Raw genomic sequence first — 6,384 nt, forward strand, 5'->3', positions numbered from 1 at the left:
GTTATATATTAGCCATCATGTCTTCAAAGCCTGGCTGCATCCTCAGGTTGTATATGCTCTTGAGCTAGTTCCTTAGAATCTGAGCTATGCAGTGGGGACTATGGTTCCATCTCTACTTATTAGCACTGCTATATCAGAACCAAGGACTGCTAGAGCAGAAAGGGAGCAGGGTTGAACACCTAATCCAATGGCTTTGTCTATCTTCCAGATGAGTATATACTGGCGTCCAGAAGTAATGAATCATGCATGCCCTCCCTTAGGGCAGAAAAAAGATTTGCTAATGTATTTGGACTCCAAGTTCAGTGCAAATGCAACTATACTAAAGATATCTATGGAGTATTGAAACTTATATTGAAATCACAGCACAGTATCTCTTTGGAAAAAAAAAACCAAGAGAGTAATTAAATCATCTAGAATTGTTGTCATCTTCTTTGCTCTAATGTTGGGTACTGAGAAACACTGAGTTTTTAATCTATTCTTCATTTGGATGTTTTCTGTCACTTAGAATCAGTGTATGGTGTATAAAGGGACAAATAATAAAGTGTTTAATAAACTAATAACCAGAGCAAGTAAATCAGAACGACGTCTTTATTGGGTTTTTAAAAATCCCATTAACATGATCGAAGTTTTAAATAACCGTCTTAAAACTTAGTTCATTTCTTAACACTAAGACTGTCTTTGAAGAAAAAAAATTCCCTCAAGTTCTGCACAACGTATACTGCAAGTCTTTTAAGGCTGATCAAGGGTTGATGAAGTAACATGTTCCAGATTCCAAGCCTTCTAACAACTGAGGTTCACATACTTTTCCCTAGAAAACCCAATGTCAACATGACTGCATTTACAGATCGCATGATGTCTATACTATTTAGGAATTACTTATTTTAACACAGTGAATGGGCAACAGCAAGTTAAATATTAAACAATATTTAAATTAGAACATAAATATAACATGCATTATTCAGCACTAAGATAGGCTGATATATTCAGATCCAGACAGAAGGTCACTGCCCCTTGGTGATCCTCCTCTCAAATTCAGGCAGTACCAGTTCTTTATAATGAAGTCAGCTCTTTGCAGAAGCAATTTGCATCTGGATAGGGAAAAGGGACACATCATCTGTTTTCAGCAGAAGCACTTCGTGCTAGTTTGATCCCTTTCAATGTGCAAGGTGATGATTAACCATGCTGCCTCCACATATGCATATTCAGAGTTGGTTTTTTTCTGGGAATTTCCCTCACCAAGGGGACCACGGAGGCATTTCCCACTTGGCTCACAAATCATGACCCCTCCAAGGTGCCAGTGCAAATAGATCAGGAATTAGCTTCCTCTTATCTGACCTCTCATATTCTGCTTTGCCCTTGCTTGACTGGGAGTCGTAGCCCTAATCAAAATTAACAGCCTGTCCTGAAGTTGGGCATGTTGACACTGTTCAGCAGAGGTGGGAGCCCAGGAGGTACAATCTTCATGGCTTGCTGCTCACACAGTTTTCAATCAGTTTTTAAACATACCCCAGGTGTACAGTAGTTCCTCTCAGCTCTGACTGATTGAGTGCCATGCATTTGTTTGCAGCTCTCTGTGCCCTACTTTGTAACAATGCTAGCTAGAATGATTAAGGTGATTATTGCCAGTCTTGTGACTTTAGTAGTTAGATTAACTTTAAGACATGGAATTAAGTTATTTTTCCTCAAGAGTGCTTAGGCAGACAGGTTTAAAAAAATAAATTATAGGCTACAGAACTTTGGCTCCATAGCATGATATCCTCAGTGAATTTGAATATTATAGCCCAGGAGTGCTACCCCTAATAGTTGCAACAGTTGCAGGAATCCCCAAAAGAAGTTGATATCAGATGGCCGGTCTCATGTCTTTGGAATTGTTTTCTCTCTTTCCTCCTACAGGAGCAATTACGTGAATTGCTTGTCCCCCAGGGGTAATATGAGAGGTGAATCACTTCTCTCTCTCCTTCTTCCCCACAGAGATGATGAAGCATTTGCCAACTGCCAGCTCTATTAAGCCCAGAAACTTTGGGGAACTTGCCAGTCTGACAGTATCTGTACTACCACTTCCTCTTTATTTGAATATTGATTGAAAAGATAAAGGCTAATAGATCAAGAAGATCTTACATTTATATAGCATTTCTTTGCCAGTTTACAAAAGACTTTCATTTTGGTAGGATTTTTGTTTTTTTGTCAACTCCCAATATCCCTTTGGAATGGGTCTATTTATGTATTTATTTATTGACAAATACTTCTTGAATTACCGAGCAAGAAGGTACTTGGGTGTAGTCAACACCCTTATAGCATTTTTCAGTTTGGTATGAAAGAATGATATTAATCAAAGAATTACACTTAAAAACAATGTGAACCGTGAAGGGAACAGTGAAAGAAAATTTCACATCATGTGGTAAGGAGGAATCACATACATCCTGGAGGGAGCATATCAAGGAAGAGAAAATACCAGATCCAGAGAGATTAAATGTTGGGTAGAACATCACCATGGACTCCCTTTATTGATTCATAACCAGACTTCCCAAGCATGAAAAGCAAATAGAGCATATGACATGATGATGGAGTTTCTTTCAAGGTAATATTTTTAATTGGTACAAATCCTGAAGAAAAAAAGCATACCAATTCACAAAATAATCTGTAACATGAATTTGTTGTAATGAGATTGTATCTTCACGTTATACTTAGAAACTCAGAATGACAATTCAGAGAGATAATTTCATTTGGATTGTGATTTAAGTGGAATTTTTAAGGTATAGTGGGGTATCTTGAGGTATAGTGATATAAGGTGCAATTACATTTAGTGATAATGCTATTGTAGAAAAAATCTTCTCATAGTACTTTTTGTGTATTTAGACCAATCCCAAAATACACCTGGAAATTACTGTGTACACAACCGTTTCATAGTGAACTCATGAGGAAAATTTGGGAATTTAAAATTGTCTCAAGTGGAAGACCCAGAGCCTATGCAGTTCCTTGATTTGTTCCCCGAATAATTGGCAGCCAGTGTGTGTGTATGTGTGTGTGTGTGTGTGTGTGTGTGTGTGTGCGCTGAAATCTTTTTTGTCTGAAGCAGAAAGAACCTAATGAACAAGAGTATAGGAACCTGAGTATATCTAAATCCTAGTCTCATCTGGCTTTTTGAATCTGGACAACTTTATTTATCTCTTTGATTCTGCATCTGTAAAAGTGTTAATCATTGGCTATTATATTGATTAAGACACGGATGCATTAAAAGAAACTTAGCTTATCTTCTGTCTGAATGGTTTAAGCATCAAAAGAGAAAGCATTTCCACATGCCATATCAGTTTTATAGCAATCCATTATGAATTTAGTATTCATTAATTTATCTGAACTATTTTTTTTTTTAAGACAGAGAATACTTTAATTTAACCCATCAGCGAAATGGACAGCTTGGATCTGTAACAAAGCGTTGTGTTTTAAAGCAGAGGTCAGTAACTGTATATGAGAGTATACACTGCTACAAACAAATTAACTGATCAGAGCACAACTTATCAATGTTCAATACAGAATAAGCTTCCCTGTAAAAGCAGCACCTTTGTGACATTTTTAACTTTAGTATTCCTCTTCTTCTTCACCCTTTCCTTCAACAGAATCCACACCAACCTCCTCATAATCCTTCTCCAGGGCAGCCATGTCCTCACGGGCCTCAGAAAACTCTCCTTCCTCCATGCCTTCACCCACATACCAGTGAACCAAGGCATGCTTGGCATACATCAGGTCAAACCTGTGGTCCAGACGAGTCCAGGCATCAGCAATGGCTATGGTTTTGCTCAGCATGCACACAGCTCACTGTACTTTGGCCAGGTGTCCACCAGGTACCACAGTGGGAGGCTGGAAGTTAATACCCACTTTGAAGTCAGTGGGGCACCAGTCCACAAACTGGATGGTACGCTTGGTCTTGATGGTAGCAATGGCAGCATTGACATCTTTGGGAACCACATTGGCATGGTACAACAGGCAGCAAGCCATGTATTTACCATGGCGAGGGTCGCATTTCACCATCTGGTTGGCTGGCTCAAAGCATGCATTAGTGATCTCTGCTACAGAAAGATGTTCATGGTAGGCTTTCTCAGCAGAGATAACAGGGGCATATGTGGCCAGAGGGAAGTGGATGCGGGGATAGGGCACCAAGTTGGTCTGGAACCCATCAGATCCACATTCAGGGCTCCATCAAATCTGAGGGAAGCGGTGATGGAAGACACAATTTGACCTATCAACCTATTTAGATAAGTGTAGGTTGGGCGTTCAATATCGAGGTTTCTACGACAAATATCATATATGGCCTCGTTGTCTACCATGAAGGCACAATCAGAGTATTCCAGGGTGGTGTGGGTGGTGAGGATGGAGAACTCTAGCTTGGACTTCTTGCCATAATTGACAGAGAGACATTCCATCAGCAGGGAGGTGAAACCAGAACCGGTTCCTCCTCCAAAGCTATGGAAAATCAAGAAGCCCTAAAGACCCGTGTACTGGTCAGCCAGTTTCCGAATTCGGTCCAAGACAAGGTCGATGATCTCCTTGCCAATGGTGTAGTGTCCTCGGGCATAGTTATTGGCAGCATCTCCCTTGCCTGTGATGTGCTGCTCAGGGTGGAAGAGCTGGCCGTAGGTGCCAGTGTGAACTTCATCAATGACTCTGGGCTCCAGATCTACAGACACTGCCCTGGGCACATGCTTGCCAGCGCCTGTCTCACTGAAGAAGGTGTTGAAGGTCCAATGGTCTTGTCACTTGGCATCTGGCCATCGGGCTGAATGCCATGTTCCAGGTAATAGAGCTCCCAGCAGGCATTGCTGATCTGGACACCAGCCTGGCCAAGGTGGATGGAGATGCATTCACACATGGTTGCTGCTTTGTGGCTGCCGGTTGGATGGTGGAGAAGAGGAGAGGTTGTTGCTTCTTATAGTGCGACTCCTAGGTAGTCGATGTAAGAGAACCTGCGCTATCTGAAGCATTTTTCACCTAGTCATTGTCTGAACTACCCTGTGACTAATGAGTCATACAAAAACATTATTAGATGTGGCTTTTTTCTGCCAGGCAACATTTTAATAAAAATGTGTACAAAGATATACGAGGAGACAGCTGAGGGGTTTGGTTGAGGAAGATGTATGGTCCTTGGTCAAGATCTTTGCTCTAGCCTTTAAAGTCCTCAGGGCAGCTGTGATGGTTGCTCTTCTTTGTCTCTCTAAGAGACAACAGGAATCTATGGAAAGAAGATGAGAGACTTTGAAGGGAATTCTTATGAAGGATTAAGTCATAAGTATTGTACCTGACTTCATCCTATTTTCTCCCACCAGTTCTGTTCACTTAAAGTGAGCCATTATTGACTTTGTCTCACGTTGTATAAGTTAACTTATCCCTTGTGCTGAAACCAAAGTGGTCACACGTCCAAGGAGTTGGATCCTGAGGCAATTCTCATCTTGAATTCTAATCTATTAAAATCCTAATGTCCCCTGATTTTCCTTTACTGCTGATGCTTAGCATCTTGGCCTTTTTAGCCTCAGAGTTGAAATGGTATAATGGAAGGGGCATTGGGTTTAGACCCAGAGGACAGTTTTGCCAGACAGTTTTCCCATTTTTACACAATGGGAGAATTATGTTGCTTCTCTGTGTCCAGCTTTTTCTCTTCTCAGTTTTAATGTCTTTTTTTCTTTTTTTTAAAGTAAACTCTATGACCAACCTGGAGCTTGAACTCATGAGCTTGAGATTAAGAGTTGCCATCTCTCTTGACTGAGCTGGCCTGGCATCTCCTTCTCAGCTTTAATATGGAGATAGTATTATGCAGCTTCTAAGACTGTCTTGAGGATTAAATGAGTTAGAGCTGTGCATGTGGTAGAAAACAGTAGACACTCCTGAGCATTTAACTGAAACTGAATTTTAAGTGACCTCTCAGTAAACAGTCAGACTTTCCCAGGCTGACTACTCTGTATTCTCTCCTCTTAAGAAATTTTGTTATTTCCCCTTAAAATCATGATCTTAAAATAACCCTTATTAAATAATATTTTAAAATAACCTAAGTAAAAATATTTTAAAAGTCAATCCAGAGGTGGTTTTGCTGAAATTCTTCCTCATCTCCTCATAATTCTAATTATTTTTCCCCCAATCAAAGTCTTTTTTAAAATAGCAGGTTTCAAGGCCATAAGTGTTCTCTACAGAACTAACTTTTTTTTTTCCATAACCTTTCATAGTAAATAAGGAAGCAGTAGAATTGCTCTTGGTTTATAATGGGAAACACCGAGCTGTCAAGATTTATAGTGGTTGATTGTTCCTATATGAAAGATGCTTATTTAAAAGTGGGATAATTCAGCAAGAATTTATACATCCACAAAGAATTGTCATATTTAAAATAGCTGTTTCATAAAA

General features: G+C 39.9%; 1 pseudogene; it reads right to left on the minus strand.

Annotated features, from left to right (window-relative positions):
* Window positions 1-592: 592 nt before the first annotated feature.
* On the minus strand, window positions 593-5,027 carry LOC121498438 (annotated as a pseudogene).
* Window positions 5,028-6,384: the final 1,357 nt, after the last annotated feature.

This window comes from Vulpes lagopus, chromosome 9 (genome assembly GCF_018345385.1).
Source record: "Vulpes lagopus strain Blue_001 chromosome 9, ASM1834538v1, whole genome shotgun sequence".
NCBI lineage: Eukaryota > Metazoa > Chordata > Mammalia > Carnivora > Canidae > Vulpes > Vulpes lagopus.